We start from the raw sequence: 20,965 nt of genomic DNA, 5'->3' as shown, positions 1-20,965 counted from the left end.
CCTTGATAACATTTTGTCTCATGCTCTTCACAACCAACCGTGTACCGTTACATAAACCTTGCTTAGTGTTAGGGTAGGGGCACACGGCGCGATTTCGCCGCGATTCTGCGCTGGGCGAGTTGTCGCTGCGTTTTTTAAGCCGAAATAGCTTTGCTAACTTTGGCGCTGGCGTCAATGCAAATCGCGGCAAAATCGCTGCGCTAATTCACACGCGGCGATTCTTTTTCTACTGTCGCCCGGAAACGCTCAGCGAGGCAACTTCGGACGACAATAGAAAACGAATCGCCGCGTGTGAATTAGCGCAGCGATTTTGCCGCGATTTGCATTGACGCCAGCGCCAAAGTTAGCAAAGCTATTTCGGCTTAAAAAACGCAGCGACAACTCGCTTAGCGCAGAATCGCGGCGAAATCGCGCCGTGTGCCCCTACCCTTAAGGTTTCTTAACAGCATGACTATTGTTCCTACTTTGAGTATAAGATTGTGTTGTGGTAATCCAGCATTGTTGATAGTGTTTAAATATTCTAATGGGAAGTTAAGTTTCTCACTTTCGTCTTCAGAATCAATACAGTCAGTACTCAGAAAGACACAGCTTTGTCCAGGAAGTAATGCAATCACTTGGTTGTTTATCATGTCAACATCAATATTTTTTGGAGATAATATAGCCCGTTTTGCTAAAAATGGCCACCCACGCAGGTACGCAACCGGTTCCCCTCCTAGAGTGACGCTAGCGCCGCCATTAGACAAACTTGCAAAGGAGTAGCAAGATGGCCGACGCTTATACAGACTTTAGTGGGCGGATGACAAACTCGCAGAGGAGTAGCAAGATGGCCGACGCTTATACAGACTTTAGTGGGCGGATTTGGCAGTGGGCGGATGACAAAGTCGCAGAGGAGTAGCAAGATGGCCGACGCTTATACAGACTTTCGTGCAGGTACGCAACCGGTTCCCCTCCTAGAGTGACGCTAGCGCCGCCATTAGACAAACTTGCAAAGGAGTAGCAAGATGGCCGATGCTTATACAGACTTTAGTGGGCGGATGACAAACGCGCAGAGGAGTAGCAAGATGGCCGACGCTTATACAGACTTTAGTGGGCGGATTTGGCAGTGGGCGGATGACAAAGTCGCAGAGGAGTAGCAAGATGGCCGACGCTTATACAGACTTTCGTGCAGGTACGCAACCGGTTCCCCTAGTGTGACGGTGAGCGCATCTGCCTCCCTAGATCCTAACCTTCCAGTGGTCGCCGCCTGAGTGAGCAGGAAAGAAGAGGCGGCGGGAGGCAGAAGGAGACGGTGAGCGCATCTGCCTCCCTAGATCCTAACCTTCCAGCGCATCTGCCTCCCCGATCCTAACCTGTTCTGATCCTAACCTTCCAGCACATCTGCTAATCGAAGGCCGCATCTATGTCTTTCGGCTGAAGTTGCGCGCGCATCTCATAGATCCTAACCGAAGTTGCGTGCGCATCTGCCTCCCCTCCACTCGGGACATAGATAGGCCTTCGGTTAGTATATAGGATATGACTGAATATTCTCACTATTAAATATTCTGATCATGAAAAATACCTTACAAGTGGCCATACATGGTATAGCCACCTTTCTATTATTTGGGCAAACAACTGCAGAAAATAAGGCTCTATAGTTTGGTTCCCATACACTTGCTGACATGTTGCATTGCCAAATTAAATTTTCAAACCTTTGTGATCAACAAAAAATCCAATATCCACGGTACATCAAATGGTTGGGATCCTTCCCCTAGTATACATGTACCAAACACTTTACAGGTGATCTCTGAGGCAGCACACAGACCATCACTAAATGGTGGTTCAAGGCAAGAGATGTAAAAGGGCAATATTTACTTAAATATATATTTGAGTTTCGGTAAGATTCTTTAATATGATAGTTTATATCTGTTGCTTAAGTGTTCATTTTGGGGGGTATAGTTTTCCTTTAACCATTTGACTGCCAGTCAACACACAACAGTAGCTTCTGTTGAACAATTTATATAAGGACACTAGAAATTACATTGTGGGGACAGACTCTATCCCCAATATTCTGATGAGCAGGAATAGCCATGATTCTTCTAACAAGACAAAATCATCAATAGCCAAGTGTTCATAAAGGGTAAACTATCATCAAACAACAGGGTCTTTGTCTAATACCTGGGTCAATAAACTCTCGACCCAGGAATGGAATGGCTGTGGCAGCTTAAAAAAAAAGGAATGGTTTATAAAATAGGGGGTTTAGGAAATATATTAGGCCTCTCCCCTCTTAGTGTATTCAATTACCCCTGTTCAAGAAAAAATGCAGCAGTCTGGGGATCTTAAAGGGAATGTCAACCCAAAAAATAATGTTTGTGTAATGAAATAAAACACAATTCTAAGCAACTTTGCTATATAAATTCATTACATTTTTTTTCAGTTATTTGTATTTGCATTGTTACTGAAAGCAATGTTTGTCTGTCCCTGTCTATTCTCTGCCCTGGCGGCTCAGACTGTTGATATAATGTAAGACAAGCCAGCTGCTACTGACTTTCTGTAAAGACCAAAAAACATGAAATATTGCTCTAAATGACGGCAAGTAAAAGGGGCATTATGCAGACCAGTTATGTATTTAAAAAACTTGCTAAGTAAAACAAGGGGTATGTCCAAGTCCAGAAGATGCATTTAAAGTGGAAGTTTTAATATAATGGGGGGTTGCAAATATGTTACTATGAGCAAATATTAAAATCACTGGGAGATTGGAATCACACATGAGGTCAGACTGGGCTGGCGGGGCACGGGGAAAAATCCGATGGGCCCAGGATCTCGTGGGCCCTGCTGGCCCAGTCTGACCCTGGTGATAACCACCTCCTGTGTGATTCCCATCTCGGCTGGGGGTGGCAAAAAACTTGCACTTGCCCCTTTAGAAAGCCTGGACCCTTTCTCAAGTGCACTTGAGAATTATCACTCTGAAATGCAGCAGTGCACTAGCAGGATCCTGGTGAATACCATTCAAGTCAATGGAGGGGCAAAGCGTTTGCCCACGTGTGTCTCCCAACTGAAATCACAAGCTCATGTGTACACGTACCATGAAATTAGTATGGTACAGAGACAGCAGCCCCGTGGGCCCTGGGCTCCCCAGTCCGACCCTGGTTCTAACCCTGTGCGCCACAGCCCTCCATGTCACCCAATATCTACAGTTTCCAGTAGGACAGGGAAGTGGGTATCAAATACTGCTGTTTGGAAATCTGTTGTGCATGGAAAAGTCTTTCCTGATTACACACAATAGGAATGGATTACCATTTGCAATTTACCAATTGTTTAAGTAGTGCACACACATTTCTAAACAATCAGGTGAACACAACAGCCTATCATAATAGAGCAAGTTATTACCCCTCCTTGAATAGGTACATAATATGCATTCTTGGCACAAGATGAAGCAAATAACGTACAGTTAATAAGCAGTAAAACCAATAGACAATGTGCTAAACACCTGACTACGCCCAAAAGCAAACTGTCATGTTCCAATAATATTTTACAAATTCATGGCAGTTCTAAAATATAACTCTGTGCTTTGTGATCATTTGAGTATTTTTAACCCAACTGTCATACCACATATGGTGATGAATCTAATGAAAAAATATTCTTATTATTTATACCGTAAAAGCAATAAGGAATATTCCAAATACAGGTGTTGAATCAGTTATTCCCTTTGTACAGTACAGGTATTGGATCCACTATTTCCCTTAATAAAACGTATATTAAGAGTATTCAGCTTGCAGTCCTCTGATACTGAACTACAACTCCAAATGCCACAGTGGCAGTAGGACACGGGACAAGCCTGCATTTTTCTTACTGCTGGTTGATTGACAGCAACTACAGTAAGAAGCGCTGAGAAGATTTTATCTACTAGTGTGTGTTTTCAGGAGACAATCCCGGCCCAAAGGCAACTATTGTGTAGCTGTAGTACAGCTGTGCTTTCTAATGTAGAAAGGGAGAAAGAAAGGTGCTAAAGTTAAAATGCCACATTTGCACTAAAGACAGTACAGCAATTAAATGAAATAGTAATAAAAATGTTCATTAAATGCTTATTTTACTGATAATTCCTTCATATCTATGATAAATACTACTGCACAGACATGATTTGTGTAGATAAACAATGAACACATAACACAACCTTTAGCTCTTTTTAAGAAATGTCATAATGTATGGGACCAGTTATCTAGAATGCTTGAGACCTGGGGTTTTCCAGACAAAGGATCTTTTTGTAATCTGGATCTCCATACCTTAAGTCTACTAAGGAATCATTTAAAGTGATACTGACACTATAAAAATTATAGGAATGTGTCAGTATAAAGTAAATGCGGCACCTGTAATCGTTCCCCAAAAAGCCCCCCCCCGCACCTGTGTGCTGCCGACCCACTGACACTACTAACAGATGTTGCTTCAGTGACGCTGGGCTGGGGGCGGAGCGATCCTTCTATAGGCCGAATTCCTGTTTCATTCATAATCAGCCTATGGAAGGATCATGTTGCCCCCAGCCCAGCATCACTGAAATGGCCCAGAGGGTCTTTTAGTAGTGTCGGAGGGTCGGTGAACGCAGGTTTGCGGCAGCTGGGGCTTTGAGGGGAACGATTACGGGTGCAACATTTACTTGATACTGACAAGTTCCCATGATTTTTACAGGCATGGAATCTCTTTAAGTTACGTATATATATATATATATATATATATATATATATATATATATATATATATATATATATATATATATATCATGGACAATTCTAAGCAACTTTTTAATTGGACCATTATTTATTTTATTTTTATACTTTTTTAATTTTTTGCCTTTTTCTTCTGACTATTTCCAGCTTTCAGATGGGGGTCACCGACCCCATCTAAAAACAAATCCTCTGTAGGTCTACAAATTATATTGTTATTGCTACTTTATATGACTCATATTTCTATTCAGGCCTCTCCTATTCATATTCGTGTCTCTTATTCAAATCAGGGCATGGTTGCCAAGGTGATTTGGACCCCCAGCAACCAGATTGCTGACATGGAGGGCTGCTGAATAAAAAGTTAAATAACTCAAATACCATAAATAATAATAATCCAATTGCAAATTGTCTCAGAATACCACTCTCTACATAATACTAAAATTTAATTTAAAGGGGAGCAAACCCCTTCTTAGTAAAGAAAGCTTAAAATGACAACATTCTCATCTGCCATGGGTTCCTATTTAAAAAGCAATATTTTTAAGAGTTTACATTTTTTCTGTAGCAATTAAAGAGTATATTGTTCCTTGCTATAAATCCATACTGATAGCGAAACAGTCCCGAAAACGAGAAAACCCCAGGACCCAGTCATTCCAGATAATAAAGTCCCTAAAACTACAGTGATACAAGTCCTACACATTTCTATAGGTTTATCAGAAATGTTCACCTTTTAAATGATTTAGAGAAATACTGTCAGAGGCACAGACAGCCACTGGCAGAAAATGCACAGTAGTCACTATGTCAGAATCAGGATTTTTAACTTAAATCAGAGGTGATCTACTTACCCCTCCGTCAGCTGCAGGTTGAATGACGCCATAGCTGCTTTGTTGGATCGCGTGTGTTTAATGCAAACTCCCAGGAGAGAAGGCAACAAACAGGCAGTAGCCCAGCCCTGCTCTATTCTCCTGGCTCTCCCCCAGCAGCCCTGCTGCGACTGAAGCCTCTGCTCACTGACACAACGTTTCTAACACTCCTGTTTGCCACAGAGGTCAGAGAGGTGGAGGCTTGTGGGTACAATGCAGCCAAGCTTAACCGAGCCTCACACACGGCCCCCCTGCTTCATTCCTCTCTCCCTGCTCACTGTACAGGCAACTCTGTCCTTATTATGTGTTTGAACAAATGACCATCTTTTCAGTGTAAATGAAATTGCATAAGGGAGGCATGACGGGAAACAGGTTTCTCTGGTGATATTTAAGAACTTGTCTTCTTTCACCTTTATTTTTTTACACTTGTGAATACCCACCCTGAGTCTGACTCTGAAGTGATGAAGTAGTGTGAGAATAACAATATAAATGTAGCTTTTCTTTACAGGGAGACCTCAGTCATGTGAGGGATAAAGTCTTAAGCAATGTACAGCTGTGGGAAGCAGGTTATAGGAAGCAAACCAAAAGCATTTATTTCACTTTCTCTGCCATGTACAAGACACAATGGGGCAAATTCACCAACCTCCATAAATTTGCCAGCGACGGCTTCACTCACATCGCAACACTTCACCAGGTGTAGATTTGCCAGGACAATGCTAATTCACGAAAATCCGAAGCTAGCGAAGTTGCGCTAGTGATAATTCGATAAACAGTTTGAAGTTACGCTAGCGACGCCTAATTAACATACAGCGTGAAGTTAAAGTACAATGGACGTATATGTTGCAGCAACTACATTACACTACACAAGCCCAGGGAACCTTAAATAAAATTGAGGTGTTATATTGCCCTACACATGTGCCCACAGTATAGTTTAGGTGCCATATGTTAGGAAATGTAGGGGGGAAGGAGGGTACCCCAAAAAAATGTACGATCTTTTTCAGCCTGTCACCCTGTAAAAAGTAAAAGACCCCAGCGTTTTTTGGGACTTTTTTCCAACGACTTTTGAACAAACTCCTATCTACTCTATTGCACTGCGCCTGGTCTGAGCTGGAGAAGTAAACTCTGGCGCAAGAGGTCACGTTCAGAAAAATCTGCATCTTAGCAAATTAGCGTAGTTACGTCCATTCGCCAGAACGAAAATTCGGTACCCATAGTAAATCAGCGAAGTGACAAAATGCTGTCACACTGGCGAATTTTCGCCAGTGTTAGCCACTTCGCACTTTAGTGAATTTGCCCCTATGGGATTGAGCAAGGCTGTACAGTACAGGCCAGAGGCCATATGTAGCTCAAGGCACATACCACAGATTAGTTTGTGCTGTACTTGATGTCTGGTTGTGACCCATGATATTGCACTTTTAATGGTCTCAATTATCTCTAGGGATTCTGTACTTTTGAAAGCAGAGACTTTAAAACAAAATTAGGTTATGCAAAAATAAATAAGTAAATAAATATATATAGTATTCCACACAGTGGGGGGTCATTTATCAACGCTGGGCAAAGTTTATAGGGTGGTCCAGTCTGAGCGGGGGGGGGGATAATTGTGCTCCAAGGTTCACACTTCAAAGCAGCGAGAAAAAGGTTTAAAAAAAATGATAACTTTTATAACCTGACAGAAGTTCCATCTGATCCAACAGATACAGACAAGTCAGCTGATTCCTTTGAGCCGCATGGTGCTTACATTATACAGAAAATTTTAAATGTAAGAGTATCGTTTTAAAATAGCTTTCACCAAAAACTGATAAGTTACCACTAATAGAAATGGATTTACAGGAAACCAAATGTTCCATCCAGCAAGAATGTTGTAAAACTGCCCAAAATGATTTTATATCACTACAAGTCATCCATGCAGAAGCTTAGATGGGCTACAATACAGAAGCACTAGCTCAAATCAAATCTTATACTTTGTCTTCTATAAAGCAGCAGCTTTGTCATAAATAAGTCCACTAGATTTTACAATACACAGTTAAAACAGACCCTTCATAACTGGATTATCAGAATCACTAACGGTGTGAACGGCAATCTTCTTTGATATCTAAACAAAATATTATTATGGGTTTTTTTTCATATACAGGTATGGGACCAGTTATCCAGAATGCTCGGGACCTGGGGGTTTCCAGATAATGGATCATTCCGTAATTTGGATCTTAACATATTAAGTTTACTAGAAAATCATAAATAAACCCAATAAGCTGGTTTTGCTTCCAATAAGGATTAATTATATCTTGCTTTGAATCAAGTACGATGTACTGTTTTATTACTACAGAGAAAAAGAAAATCATTTTTAAAAATTTGGATTATTTGATTATAATGGAGTCTATGGGAGACGGCCATTCTGTAATTCGGAGCTTTCTGGATAACGGGTTGCTGGATAACAGATCCCATACCTGTATATGTTTGCTGAGATATCTTCAGAATCAATGCCATATGATGTTGTAAATAATTTATTGGTTAAAACAATGAAAAACACATTGATAAAAAAACCAGACCCTTCATTTTTTTCTAAGGTGAATTTTTTTAAATATATTACTTTGATAAACCCAGGAAATAAAGTATACAGTATGTGTCCTTTTGAATGATCTCATGTCTAAACGTGCAATTTCCCACCTCATGTTTCATACAAGCATCATGTTTTGCTTATTCTGAAGGAGGAAACAATATCCTAACATCCTATCATTGCACAATATTAAAAACTACTTTCACATGTAATCTCCCAGATATGCTATGTACTTAAGGTTTTACGTAAGGTGCTTTTGTTGTTCCAGTGTAAATGTTGTTCCTACGTTATTCTTATGAGCAATGGATTCCACAGAATTTTGACATCCTGTCTAACCCATCTATGCAGAGAAAACTCCCTTGCACTGGCTGTTTTCCCTCTACGAAAAACCCTTCAAAATCATATATATATATATATATATATATATATATATATATATATATATATATATATATAATTCATCTTAATGCAAAACAAAATAGGCTATGCTACTGCTATGACTTTTAAACTACTGTAATCTCATAAATATAGCTGCAATCAAATTACCTAAATTTCAATGGCAGAACTACCGGGGCCTGCACCCCCTTGGGGTCCACTAGATGTTTGTGCCAACGGGAATCTGGTGGCAAACTTTCGTTCAGGGGGGTGGGGGGCCCGGCTGCCTGGCCTGGCCCTCGGTGCTCTAGTTACGTTACTGCTAAATGTGTCATAGCCCTCATAGTTAACAGCTGTCTCCAAGCAGCCGTGAAGTAAATATAAATGTGTCTGTCTAATACAAAGTTAGACAGATGCCCTGATTGGTGTAATTTAGAAAGACTCATGTCACCTACAAACATGTATTTTATTTTGATTATTGTGCCCAAAAATGTTCTGGTGGTAAGTACTTGCACCTACACTTCTAGGTGATGCATTTATGTCAATGGGAGTCATGGGGAGAAATACTATGTGCAACATTAACATAAGTAGGAAACTGTATAAATACAGTATAAAATGGAACCTATCATAAATCTAGTGATGCCTTATTCACCATTAGATCTTTGCAAAAATACATGGGAATCCCTTAAGATTAGAATGCAGGAAGTTAAATATTTTTGTGTTTTTTTTTTAGAGTTTCAGAGTTGTGACGTTGTTTAATTCTGTCGCTGAAGTGTTTATACCAGCAAATAGTTTCAAGAAAGGGGTAGATGCCTTTTTGCAAGTAAGAAAATACAGGAGTTTGTGAAATCAAACTTGCAAATTTGAGTCATATTCAATTGTTTTTATCTTCCTCTGAATCGAATAGAAATTAAGCAAAAGGTTGAACTTGAATGTGTGCCTTTTATCAGCCTTGTCTATTATGAAACTATATAATACAGATTGCAGCCTTCCTGTTGATGTATTGCATATCCTACATGTTTTACATCCCTCCAAAGAATAATAGTTAGAGCAGGAACAAGCCCATTGAATTTGGATGCAACAAAAGGTAACATTCATATTATTTCTGCTGTTAGTTCTCTGTAAACAATGTGCGTGGGTGACCCCTGCCCTACAAATAAATGGATTGTTTTTATGACTCCCCTGCTTCTGATAAGCTTATAAAAATACTCTAGAGACTGCAGTAAATGCATTATACTCAGCTAATTGACATGATTTCACTTCACTACAGAGCAAAACCTAGTATAGCAGTGATCCCCAACCAGTAGCTCGTGAGCAACATGTTGCTCTCCAACCCCTTGGATGTTGCTCTCAGTGGCCTCATAGCAGGTGTTTATTTTTGAATTCCAGGCTTGGAGGCAAGTTTTGGTTGTATAAAAACCAGGTGTACTGCCAAACAGAGCCTCAATGTAGGTTGACAATCCACATAGGGGCTACTGAATGAACAATCACAGCACTTATTTGGCACTCCAAGAACATTTTTCATGCTTGTGTTGCTCCCCAACTCCTTTTACTTCTGAATGTTGCTCACGGTTTCAAAAGGTTGGGGATCCCTGGGTTAGAGACTTCATTTATACTACACAAATCCCTGGGACCCATTCAGTCCAAACAGGTCTGGACTACGATTCAAAACAGACCCAGGCATTTCAAGTAAGCAGGGGTCCACACAGCCTCAAAAAAAAAGACCCAATAAATAATGACTGTCTGTGGCATCTTACAGTAACCCCTCTTACATTTTATAAAATCTGCAGATTGTCAGTCCAAGTAACACTGTTAGTGCCAGATTAACAACGGACAGGTAGTGGTATGACTGTAAAAAAATGTTCTTCAATATTTGGGCCATACCTTTGTATCCCAGGCACAGGGAGCTGCTTGGTATTATTTTGTGTAAAGTAACATAAATTACATTAATAACACTTTTTAGCAAATAAGTGTGCTGTTGCCAGTGTGAAGAATGTAAATGTAGATTTATTGTGCTCCCCTTCAGATTTGTTCTGTTTGGCAATATACTACAGTATATTTTAGTGCAGCTCACAGTCTCTCAGTAGACTGTTTTATATGTAGTGATTGAATTCTTTACCCACATTTCCTTAGTTACAATAAAACCTTAAAAACAGTCACTTATGGTCCTTTTGGCTGTTAATTTTTCCTTGAGAACCACACAAGGGATATTTCATGTGATATTGCTATTTCTGTAAAAGCCCCTATAATTATGACTATGAACTGGGATTTTTTACCTTGCAAGTGCTGTGTTTCTTTAGCAAGAGAAAGTTTGGGAAATATATTTAATTGCATACTTCATGTCCTGCTGTTCTTTTCACCAGAATCCAGAGGCTTTTTTGATTGGAAGCATTTTGTTCACCATGCACTTTATGCAGCATCTTTGTAGCTCTTGAATTTGCAAATAATACACTATATTTATACAGTAGCTATACATATACATGGAAACAGAGACCCCATGGTCCCAAATGTGCCTTCAGTGGTCCTCCAGTGCACATGCCCAGGATTTAGGGAACCTGTGTGATCCAAGTACCCTGCACCCTGAATCAGAACAGTGTACGCTAGCTGCTCCATTGTCTTAGGGATGGATGGCCATGTTGGATGATGGTGTAAGGTAGATTACTGGACCTTCAACTTCAGTATCATAGGGCCCCTGAACGTGAGAACCATCAAAGCAGCCCTAAGCCTTCTGATTATTAAATTAAAGGAATAATTGTTTTTGGACTTTTGCTGCACTTTGTTTTAGCAGTTTCTTCTAGTCTCCCTGTTATACAAAATCCATAAAATTGCCTACAAACCCAAGCCTAAGGACTCGACAATCAGTGGAAAAATCAATACATTTAAGACAAAGCAGGAAATTGTCGATTCATATTAATTAATCACCTGTCTCCAATATTATATACATTGCTTAAATTATGCTATTCTTTAGGTAATGTGTTTCTCAATATTGTGTCCTTCAATATTCAGGATTTTGTTTCAAATATAGTAACAGATATAGTAACAAATTCCAAATATCTTTTGATGCATAGCAAATGAGTAGTTTCTTTCAGTAAGTTATAATTTTGGTAACATAGTATTTGTTTGTCTAAGAAAGATACAGCAACAGAATTAGATAAACATAGATAAATCCCTTAATAAAACAATATTTTTTCTTCTGTATACTTTGGAAGTCTATTTAACCCAGGGAGTAAACGTAGAGCTACTTGTGAACCAAGTGTAAAGAGGACCCAGTGAGAATCCTGACCATTCTATTTATTAATAGGGATGCACCCCTATTCAGTTCGGGATTCGGCCAGGATTCGGCCTTTTTCGGCAGGATTCAGATTCAGCCGAATCCTTGTGCCTGGCCGAACCAAATCCGAATCCTATTTTGAATATGTAAATTAGGGGCGGGTAGGAAAATCACATGACTTTTCGTAACAAAAGGATTTTTTCCACTTTTTTCTTTCCTACCCCTAATTTAAATATGAAAATTAAGGTTCGGTTTCGGTTTGGTATTCGGCCAAATCTGTGACGAAGGATTCGGGGATTCAGCCGAATCCCAAATAGTGGATTTGGTGCTTCCCTATTTATTAAATAATTATTCTGTTATTTTTTGGCAGCATGAGCTAGTAGGTTTGAAAGAATAAGTCTGTTATGCAAGACGGTGATGAATTCCTTATATTGTTTTTCACCATAGGTAAGTAGAAATGTGGGATGGCTTTTGCCAAGGGGGATGCGGAAAGAACTTAAGCTAAAGATTTGTACTGATCTATAGTATTGTCTTAACTAGTAGAACCCTGTAGTAAAATTTGCTTTTAAGCACAGTCCTAGTAAGTAGTTCCTCTCTTTCTGGAAATATTGTATCTTTCATATGTTATTTCATAAATTCTAGCATAACTATTTCTTTGTGTAGTTTGTCATGATTCCATACTACTTACTATATGTTTAATTTTGTTTAATTTCCAGTCCTTGCTCCTTCCATGTTACAATTTCAATCGTATCAGTGAAAATGAACAGTCTTTAATCAGAGTGATTAATCATGCCTGATATGAAGTCTAAAAAATATTTCATAAAAGCTGAAAAAGCTGAAGACAGCCACATAAAGTCCCAATGTACAATATGTTAGAAATCCTTGGAGACTTAAGGACAATACATGGACAGAGTTAAGCTACCCAGTTGGCCCCTTCAGACCTATTTGGTAGCTTATCCAACTAATATATGGCAGGTTTGATATTCCTGTTGGATCTGCATCTGCTCGTTAATGTGGTCTTTCATCGGAATCTTGTCTAATTTTGGCCCAAGGTGGACATATCAGTGAAAGCCAAACGAGCAGATGTATGGACAGCTTTACTCTTCCACACAAAAAAATTAGGAATTAGATCCTTTGTTAAAAGGCAAACGAACCCCCCATGTCAAAATCCCCATCCACTACCCTCTATAGCAGTGATCCCTAACCTGTAGCTCGAGAGAAACATGTTGCTCTCCAACCCCTTGGATGTTGCTCCTATTGGCCTCAAAGCAGGAACTTATTTTTGAATTCCAGGCTTTGGGGCAAGTTTTGGTTGTATAAAAACCAGGTCCACTGCCACACAGAGCCTTAATGTTGGTTGAAAATTCAGATAGAGGCTAAAAATGGCCATTCACAGCACTTATTTGGCACCCCAAGAACATTTTTCATGCTAGTGTTGCTCCTCAACTACTTTTACTTCTGAATGTTGCTCACAGGTTCAAAAGGTTGGGGATCCCTGATCCATAGTGTCCTCTACCTTCTTCCTCCACTATGGAGGGTAGTGTATGGGGCTTTGTTGCATAAAGGGGGGAGTTAATTTGCCTTTAATGAAGGATCTAATTCCTTCTCATTGTGTTTTAAAGAGGAAAGAAGAAGTAGATTTATGAACTGCCAGATTAGTTTGGAAAGATCAACAATTGTTAATTTATCCTCTTAGCTATTGAAGTTAGTAATTTGGAGTCTTTAAGAACCCAATGATGGACAATGGACACCATTGAAAAGTTCCTCTCAATGGGGTTAATGGGTTTGAAATTTCTTCTAGCAAATGAAGTTCAAGAATAGGGCCTTAATGTTTTCTGCATATGTTTTCAAAAATCTTTTTCGTTTACCATATAGATAAATGTGACTTCTTTTTCATTGAGGGGACATAAAAAATACTGCTCCGCTTTTCTGGGTGCCATCACAGGTGTGTGTATGTAACATATATATATATATATATATATATATATATATATATATATATATATATATATATATATATATATATATATATATATATATATATATATATATTGTATATTATCATAGATATTTGTGTCAATTATTATTATTTATTATTAACATGTATTTAACATTTCCTAAAACTGACTCTTGCAATGTAGGCATCCCAAATTTAATGACATATGCAAGTGGATTCCACATGGTGAGGTGAATGATCCATACCAGTCATCTTGTTATCTGACATATTAAGTTTATCATGCAGTTTTTGCTTGCTGATAGTACAATGTAATCAGACATATTGTGCCGTTTGACAGTGAGTGGTGGGAATCCTGCTTGGACCAAATGCAAACTACTCCTTTTTCAGTATTACAGTGCAAAAATTAGCATTTTGAAGTGTTGCTTCACTTGTCACTGCCTGTCTGCTTTAGGCAGTGGATTTCCCCTATATAGGATATTTGACTGCTGCTGTTTTCCGATTACAGAAGCAGCAAAAATTCCCCATGTACCACAAGCCAATCAGAATATCTTAGAGAAGTTCACATTCCCTTAACGGCTGCAATAACTCTAAGCCACCTTACTAATTAATTTGAAGAGGTGCATACCTAATAAGCAAATGCATAAGTGAAGATGCATAAAATGTTACAGCTTAACTACTCTCAGCTAACTAAACACTAATACTTTGGTATGTGGTGTGAGATCTGCCATCTAACCATGGACAAGGACAGTAACTGGTATAATGTACTACATTGTACTCTTTTTACAGTCTTTTTGTATATAAATAACAGCAGCAGGTTCTCTGTCCAAAGGGCAGCCTAAAATAATAGATACAATTATTGCTGCAATGTAGAGAAAGGACAAAGTGATGCTGTGGTTACACTTTGGCAAAAGGCTAATATGAGATCCAAATGTATATAAAACAGGGATGAAAGTATAGTCACAGAGAAAATTAACAAAATGTGCCTAAGTACAGAAAAGGATTTAGGAGCAAGAAGAGATAACTAACCCACTACTACATTTGATGGCTTTTGAAAGCTTTTGCTTATTAGGGCAATGGCACTTGGGATGTTTATTGCCTACAATAAATCTGTGCTACAGCAGGCAACAAAATGTCCCTAATTTCTTTCCTACCAGCAGTAATGTAAATCAATGGCTGAAAGACATACATTGTGCAAAGATTAGGGTTGCCCCCTCACCACTTTAATACCTACCACATATTAAATCCACACCCTGCATGGCTAATTAGCAATTCATTTGGATGCATGCTGCAGACTAGTGATTCAAATGCAGCCATGCAGTATGCATCTAAACAAATTACCTACTATCCATTCAGGATGTGTATTCAATATGTGGGTATTATTTAAGAGGCAAGATGGCAACCCTACGCAAAGTAGCCTGAAGTTTCCTTGTGAGACAAATTTGGGCTACTTCAAAAAATAGGAAGTGATGCATATGTCTTCCCACCAGCACTAATATAAAGTGGAAGTAGGGATAATTTGGATCCCAACGGTAGAGCAGATTTACAAAACATCCCATGTGCTATTACCCTTACAGGAACAACATAGGCCTCATAAAGGGGGCACAAAATGCTTTAAATCAATATTTGGCCTGCATTGTGCTGACATTTCCCAGCATGCCACACTATTTTCCAGCATTCCTGAGCATTGCTAGTAGCATGAGAAAGGCATGTACATAGGTGAAACAGATAGAAGATGCCTTAGACAGTGTAGTAGAATTAGTATGTTTACATATCATGCACAGCAGTTTATTCATGCAGAAGCATTTGCACATGTGTTAGTTATAGTCTGCGTCAAGCTTTTTAGCTATAGGTATCCTATAGCTCAATCTGTGCTCAAGGGGTTATAGGAACGTTACCAAGTCTGGCCTTAACTTATGACATAACTTATGTATGGACCCGTAGTGTTAATCCCCTACGGTCTGAGACCTCATGGTCTGGAAATCCCCTCTATGGCTGAGATATGGGGTTTCCCAGGGACAGAGCCCTTGGATTGGTGCAGCATGGCTGATCCCAAAGGAAGTCACTAGGTGTCGCTGCTGCACCATATAAAAGGAGATTGCCACGTGTTCACAGCCATCTTACTGCTGGAGGATTGTGAATTCAGCTGCCACCATGTAGAGGCAGGAGGCCTCTGAGGCTAGGGTAGGCGACCCCATGCCTGGGAGCTCGATCAGGAGGGTCTGTAGCTCCTGAGTGAGTCTGCCTGGGGAAAGTAGAGGAAAGGATCCAGCGGGGTTTCTACTGTGTCACAGGCTGTTTATGTGCCTGCCACGTGGGAGCCAGTACCTTGTCCATCGGGAGGTACTTGGGAAATAGCGCTACCTGGACCATGTGTGCTCTTGTTGGGAAAAGGGACTGAGACTCTTTGTCTCCAAAGGAGTAGTGCGGGACTTTGCCTGGCAGGGAATTACCAGGATAGGACTGGCACAGGTTCATCAGGGTATTGGGTCATGCTTTGAATGCATTTGTATGTGTATTGTTACAGTTTACTTCCCCTTTAATCTGCACTTCTTTGTATAAAGTTGATATTTTTATAAAGCAAGTGTGTGCGTTGAATGTTTTCCTAATGGGACTATTCGCAGGTGTATTCTCGGATCCCATTAGGTGGAGGCACTGCTAGAAGAGTATTCCCAGTACCCTTTCACATAGCTAAGGGGACTCAGGACCTGTAAGTGGTAAATAATGTGATGTATAACTTTGGGCACAGAAGGGGGTAGCCAAAAAGGGGTTATACTTATGTTTCATGCATATAGTATGCTATGCTATACTTGTCAGCAGGTTCCAGCAACCCTTTTATCTGAATTCACTACCAGCTAGAAGTAAGGAACTTCTGGAGGCAGTGGTGAGGACAGCTGTGTGTTTTAGAAAAGCAAAACAAAATGCTCAGCACACCTGCACTGACCTGCAGGTAAATCGTCCTGCAGTTTCCACTAACTACTGCCGCTCTATAGCACCGCTGCAGTGAAGGTTTGTTGCAGATACTCAACCTGCTGCATGACCTTAGCTACAGTATGTGCTCATAGCTTGTGACTTCAAGGAAATACACAAATGTTTACATTGTTGCAACAAACTATTTGGATACGCTTACCTTAAACTTATTTTTATACATTATTCAGTCCCTGCTCTACTAGAGCCCTTATCAGATTCACACACGCTATGGTCATTTGGACAAATAGATAGTGGCCTGGCTGTAATGGAGAATTGGTACAGATGTTAGGGTTACTTCTTTGCAGCACTGTGGTCCAACACGGTGCTGCAAAGAAGTAAAGCTAACATCTGTACCAATGTTTACTTAAAAGTTATTGTTTTAAAAGCTGAACAAAAGAGGCAGAAAAATGGAAGTCTGCAAAGTGGTAAAATGGTTTGACTACTACTTTCTGTTATTTGGCATTAGATTTCAGCCAACATAATTGCACTCCTTATATACCTTTAGGTCTATTTCCCAGGTCATATTGCTTTGCAGTTTTTTGTAGTCTTGTGCCTTTGATACAGTATACTGCATTTGGACTTTAAACCCTGCAGTTGATGGCATTAAATTGCAGATTCCATACTTTAGTCCATAAATCCCGCAGATATACATTACATTGGAACAAAACACTTCCAGGGGCTTTTATTGTCTAAATAACGGAGTAATTTAGAGAAGGAAAATGATCCTCGCATTACTAAACTGCTTGTACAAAGAGAGTACATGAAAAAAGTGAAAACATGAAAAAGGGGCTAAAAAAAAAAAAGCTCACATACTAGTATAGGCGTTGGTAAAACTTGTACAAAGCCAAAAATAGTACCAAAACAAGTACCAAACATGTTTATATTAGTAGAGAATTGTTTTATTAATATCTAAATTGATTTGAATTGAGCACTTTTATATAATCTTAGATACGACAGATGCAAATGTAACTTCTAGTGCCATGTCGAGTCCCAGTCTTTTGGCAATTATATAATATTCACTATGTGGGTAATAAAGAAATTCACACCTAAATACAGCACACTGTTTCACCATGGATAATGGTTGAATATTTTTTCTTTCAAAAGTTTCATTTAAGATTAAGCTGCTGATTATGTAGTGCTTGATGATGATCTTAAATTTACTGGCTTCAGACTGCCACTGTTCTCACACAGACGCATGTAAAAACGCAGGAAAAACATGCTGTGTCCCAACCTGCGTTCTGTGCAGGTGCATTAGAGCAACTGCTTTTATATTGTAAGCGGTATGGCTCATAAACTATATGTAAAAAATACTAGTTGGTCACTTTTCATTGACAGCAATAAAAAGCGCCATGAGTAGCCGGTCAAGCATATTCATGCATAGATGTAATGTGGAAAAAAGATGTAGCCTGGGGCTAAATATTGTTGTTTCCTATTTAACAGTGAAGGTGAGGGTTAAATAGCATTTTTTAAAGATAAATGAGGCACCTGTGGAGCTGGGTTTCTGCAGATTATATGCCAGACCTCTATAAAAAAGATAATGAATCAGAACACAATTGAGACCGCTCAAAACAACTTCTAACTAGCAGTGAAAAGAACGCAAGAATTGTGAATTCAGCCATGCTAATTTGTTTTTAGCCCTTTTTAATGTATTGCTCTGTCTAGTATGCTCACAATTCAATGTATCTTATTGCTGATTTCCCTAGGCCAGTTATTTGCCTCCCATTTTCAGTGCTAGATATGGTTATTTCTCCAGTGTACACTTTCCATAAGTCAATGTCTATCTCCCATGAAAATGAATTACTTACTACTTATTTTTTAGCTGCTTCCAGGAAAGCTTTACTTAATTATTGGCTATATAAGGAACCCCCCTCATTATCGGACACCATTTCTTATATGAATCAGCTTTGTTGGCAAGAAGCCTTAATTATTAAATCTCAAGGAAGTGATTCTAAAGATTTTTTTAGGCAGATTTGGTCTCCTTATTTTGAAATATGCAACTCTAAAACTGGTGATCATATTATGCGGTTTCTTCAACTGTAAAAGATCTATCCAACATTCCAGATTCATCCACTGACTTAGTTAGTAAATTAATTTTTGTTAGCTCTTGTTAATTTTCTAATATGGTATACTTTTTGACAATAACATACTATTTAGTCGACTGTACCGTTCTCTCTTCTTCTGCATAATATTTGTTGTCTATTGATTCTATTTGTTTAATGGGAAAATCAAATAAAATATTTCAAACACTTTCCAAGAAAGTGAAAACTTAATTTTATACATCTCAATTTACACTTTTTCTTTCGGCACACCAACATAAAATGCATAATGCATTTCCCTGATTTTACATTTTCCCGGATTTTCCATAATTTTTTTTGTTGTGTTCTGAAAAATGCGAAATGGGGGTTCAGATGTTGTCTAAAATGTTTGTACCGGTGGCAAAATGTACTTTCTTTGGGTACTACGGTTTGCCTCACCTTGAGCATGCAGGGAATCTGGAGCATGATTGAAAAATTGGCATCAAAGACAGGTACCACATTCCAGATAGGTCCACACTCTATGAAAAGTACTTGTGCTGCTGAACATGCTTTTTGTGTATTGTTTTAATCTTAAAAAACATAGGGTTTTTATTTCCTGTGCTAATCTGGCCAGAGGAACAGAAGCTACAAACAATCACAATAAACAAATATGGGATCCTTTTTCCAGAAACATTTATGCAGAAAGCTCTGAATTACAGGACAGCCAGCTCCCATAGACTCTAAATAATTCAATTGTTTATTAATTTAATTTTTCTCTGTAATAATAAAGCAGTACATTGTAGTTGATTCTATATAATAGATTCTGGTTGGAGGCAAAACAATCTTATTGGGTTTATTTAATGTTTAAATAGTTTTTAGCTGCCTAAGGCACGGAGATCCAAAATATCAACTTCTCCTGGTTAGGGAATGCTTGTCTGCTGCAATTTTTTTCATCATATTATCTTTACGGCGGAAACTAGTCTGGCAGAAACCCACCCATGAAACATCATGTTATTTTTAACACATACAACAGCACAACTGAATATATGGGAAGTTGATTCATGTTCAGTGCCTCAACAACCGCTTCTCAGTGCTGTAACTATTTTTTACAAATTTGCATAATAAATAATAATAAGTGTGCTCGTTAAGTCATAATTTATTATTGTTGAGATCTTAGTTTGCCACTGTACATTACTGTCATGTTTTATTCTGTATGCCCCTTTTGTTCACTTATCTTTGTGTATTTCCCGGATGACATGGAGTTAGTGGACATCTCTGCGGTAGTAGATAGCCTCTGATGGGAACATCTACAGACACCATGCGTGAGAAGAGCTCTAGGGAGAAAAGAAAGCACACTCTTGATGTCATTGTTATTCATGCTTTTTCATAAATGAATAAAAAGGATAAACAGTGTATAAACCAATAAAAGGGAAATCTTCAGTACTTCATTGTCCCTGAATATTTAAAAGAATACCACCATGAAAAAAATGTTGGTTGTGTAAAGACAGTGAGAGAATACTGTGTGAAGATAAGTTATACTTTTCAGAAAGTAGAGCTTTAGTTCTCTATAATGTGTCCAGAAAGCCTAATTCTAACTTGAACCAACTTGAAAGCCTCAGAGCAGTTATGGCAGAATAGTACAATGTTTATGGGTGATGAAAATTGAAAAAGTAAAACGAATACTAATAGTAGTAACATGCTATAAATGTTGACAGTGAAATTAAATAAAAAAACAAACTACCCTTTATAATGCGCAGCTTCCAATTACAAAGACCGCAACTTAGGGAAGGGAGTTGTTTGTTTATACACTCACTCACACTTTATACATCTCACTTTAAACAAATGACCTTATTTATAGGGGAAGGCAGGAGTGAGTTCAATGAAAACAACATTAGTACTTTATAACAGCCAAAAATCTATTGTCCAATTTATGTTGCTTTTTTTCACATAATCTGGTGTTGGTGTACTCTGTATAATAATTATTCAATAGTACATTGAGATAGGGCCTCTCATTTGTGTATTTACATATGAATTTAAGGGATGTGTTTTTTTACCCTCAATGTCGATTTCTCTGCATTTGTTAGCATGGTTTACTTACTATTTAATGTGCGGTCGGTCGTGTTTCATGGCTAGAATTTTTATGATCGTAAAGCTGCATGAGTCACAATGACCCATGGATGCTCTATCAGAGTTGAAAGGCATGCTGTTTACAACACTGTTACTTGGAAATTCTTAAACAGATTAAAAAAACTGAGTAGGAAAGATGCAGGCA

The 20,965-nt window shown here is 38.8% G+C and overlaps 1 protein-coding gene across 1 annotated transcript in view; it reads right to left on the bottom strand.

Moving 5' to 3' along the window:
* The window catches only part of plekhg7.L (pleckstrin homology and RhoGEF domain containing G7 L homeolog), a 33,920-nt gene extending 28,096 nt beyond the window's left edge, over positions 1 to 5,824 (bottom strand). The window contains exon 1 of the mRNA XM_018252382.2: positions 5,537 to 5,824. The gene's annotated coding sequence lies outside the window, so the exon portion shown is untranslated. The remainder of the gene's footprint in view (positions 1 to 5,536) is intronic.
* Between the last annotated feature and the right edge of the window lie 15,141 nt (positions 5,825 to 20,965).

This window comes from Xenopus laevis, chromosome 3L, assembly GCF_017654675.1.
Source record: "Xenopus laevis strain J_2021 chromosome 3L, Xenopus_laevis_v10.1, whole genome shotgun sequence".
In the NCBI taxonomy this organism is placed as follows: Eukaryota; Metazoa; Chordata; class Amphibia; order Anura; family Pipidae; genus Xenopus; species Xenopus laevis.
The sequence above is the reverse complement of the archived record's forward strand: the minus strand, read 5'-3'. Positions and strand labels throughout refer to the sequence as shown.